Source organism: Tupaia chinensis, unplaced genomic scaffold (genome assembly GCF_000334495.1).
Source record: "Tupaia chinensis unplaced genomic scaffold, TupChi_1.0 Scaffold145441_1, whole genome shotgun sequence".
Taxonomy (NCBI): domain Eukaryota; kingdom Metazoa; phylum Chordata; class Mammalia; order Scandentia; family Tupaiidae; genus Tupaia; species Tupaia belangeri.
In genome coordinates, this window is record NW_006205300.1 from 84,877 (window position 1) to 87,803 (window position 2,927).

At 36.0% G+C, this 2,927-nt stretch overlaps 1 pseudogene; it reads left to right on the forward strand.

Annotated features, from left to right (window-relative positions):
* LOC102493965 (ankyrin repeat domain-containing protein 46 pseudogene) overlaps positions 1-2,562 on the forward strand; it is a 4,961-nt pseudogene extending 2,399 nt beyond the window's left edge.
* The last annotated feature ends 365 nt before the right edge of the window (positions 2,563-2,927 follow it).

A 2,927-nucleotide genomic window follows, 5' to 3' on the forward strand; every position in this document is an offset into this window, starting at 1 on the left:
TGGGAAAGGGAAGAGGGTCAGACATGGGGTAAAAAACATATACATATATATGGAAGTAGAAATGGAATATTATTGATAACATGCATGATTACGCCACTATGCAGTTTATTCTAGATGGGAAACCACATTTAGTATGTTGTGATGATGCTCAGGGAATGAATGTAAATTAATTTTTTAAAAAAGTTTCAGGAGAAAAAATAACCACTAAAACTGTTATTGAAATTAAAAGAAAAAAAGATGCATATGTGATGACTGCAGTAAGCTATATAGCCCCAACTAGGTACTACTTAATAGTATGTTCATTCTACTCACTGAGGTTTATGCCTAAAGTCAGACTTGGGTTCATGTATAGGTATATATCAGCTGTGCTTGCTATTGGATATATTTAGACTAAGTTCATTAGCAAATCAATTAAATGGGGGGAAAGGCATAGAAAGCAACCATGGATACCAGAGACAATGTGGGAGGAGCGTGGGACATGGCAGAGGACGAGAGATAAGGAATCAACGATGGCAAAAAAAAAAAAAGAAAGAAAAAAAAAAAAATACAAAACAGACATAAGAAATAGAAAATTATTTGTTGATAACATGTATGTTGATCTGCTTGATTGGGCCAATATACAGTATTCTGGATGGAAAATTCATTTTGTATGCTGTAATGATGTATAGTGAATTAATTTAAAAAAAAACTTAAAGAAAAGAAAAAAAAACTAAATGAAATGCAAGAAAAAAGAAACAATGTATTCCAGCAGATAAGGAAGTCCTTCCATTATTTGAAAGAAAAAATGAGCACACACACAAAAAGAATCAAATGAAACTGTTAGAGATCAAGGCTGTAAAACAGGAAATCAAAAAATTCCTCAAAAGTATTGAAAGCAGATTAGATCATGCAGAAGATTGGCTCTCAGCTCTAAAGACAAAACTTCTGACCTAGAAAAAAATGAATAAAAAGAATTTTGAAATAACCCCAAAAATGAGGATAACATACAAGAAATACTAGATACCATTAAATGCCAAAAAATCCAAATAATTGGTATCCCAGAAGAAACTAAGAAGGACATTGATAATCTACTCCATAAAATCATGGAAGAAAATTTTCCAAACCTAGAGAAGCACTCAAACATCCAGATCCAAGAAATACAAAGGATCCCAAATAGATTCAACCCAAGAAAGTCCCTTACATGGCACATCAGGGCCAGATTGACCAAAACAACAGATAAAGACAAGATACTAAAATTGGCAAGAGAAAAACATCAAGTTACTTACAGTGGTTATCCCTTCAGGCTAGCTTCAGACATCTCAGCAGAAACAATGCAAGAAAGGAAGGAATAGGAAGATGTATTCAAAGTGCTAAGAGAAAAACAATTTCAATGAAGTTTCCTGTATCTGGCAAGATTATCCTTCAAAGGGGGAGAAAAGGGAAAATATTCTCAGATAACTGGAGCCTGAAAGAATTTACCAACACCAGACTAAGTCTTAAAGAAGTTCTGAAGGGACCTCTATACCAGTAAAACTAAGAGATGGACAAAAATAAGAGGAAAAAAAATAAAATGGCTAACTTAATGATGGTAGAGAAAAGACCAAAAATATAAATATTAATGTTTAATGTTAATGGATTAAATTCTCCAATCAAGAGTCACAGATTGTTCTACTACTGCTGCCACTGCTGTTGAAAAGGTGTTACCACTGTCACTGCCACTTATGTGAGTCACAGGTAAGGAAACTGAGGCACAGGCATCTAAATGAACTTATCTAAAGTCAGCTAGCAAGGGATCCTTGTCAGCATATTACTGAATATTTTTGCTGAACCCTCTTAAGAATTCAGAGAAACTGCTGATGACCACTGAACAGAAGATCTGATCTCAAGACTTACGCATATTCCATCTCCACATCAGAACAATATCCTCTGTTTTTGTAAATGATTCTTCTCAGACTAATGTGCCCTTGCTACAAGTCTGTATTGATGGTGACTTTAACTATTCCAAATGGCTTTGACCCAAATATTTGGGACAGCAGGGGCAGAACAGGTCTTCACCTCACAGTACCTTGAATGTAGACATTTGCCAGTTGTTGCATAAATTTGGTGCTGATCTTCTGGCCACAGATTACCAAGGAAACACACCTTTCCACCTCTGTGGCCATATGGATACTATTCTTAGTTTCAAATGGACTCAAAATTAATACTTGCAATCATCAAGATTCTACTCCCTTAGTTCTGGCAAAGCACAGGGCAGTGAATAAAGATGTTGCCCCAATTGCTGGAATATTTGAAAGAGCAAGAAGTAAAAGGATTTAACAGAGGAACCCACTCAAAACTATAGACTATGCAAAGAGCTGAGAGTGAACGTGCCATGGAAAGCCATTCTCTCCTCAATCCCAACCTACAGCAAGGCAAAGGAGTACTTTCCAACTTTTGAACCCATGGTAGGAGTTTGTAGAGGATCTAGTTTTTTGGAGGGTGTTGTTCTTGATCTTTGTTATTGCCTTGCTGTTGCTTGGGATTGCCTACTGTGAGAGTGGGGTACTACCTTTTGTGAAAAAGTAGCCTGAACTGGTGCATTAAAGGAACTCATAGTGGGGGTTGCTGGTGGAGCGAGAGACAAAGAGAGAGAGAGAGACAGATCAACTGAATGGGGGGAACACAGAAACCCTTTATCTGTTGCCTATAAGAAATACACCAATGCTCCTCATGGATAAAGACATACATAGACTAAATGTAAAAGGCTATAAAACAGTTTCTATGCAAATGGAAGCAAAAAAAGAACTAGAGTCACAATAGTAATTTCAGACATAATAGGCTTTAAGACAAAAACTAAGAAAAGACAAAGAAGGGCATTATACATTAGTAAAAGAACTAATGAATCAAGAAGATATAATGCCTATAAATATCTATGCACCAAATTCAAGAGTACCCAGACACATGATAGA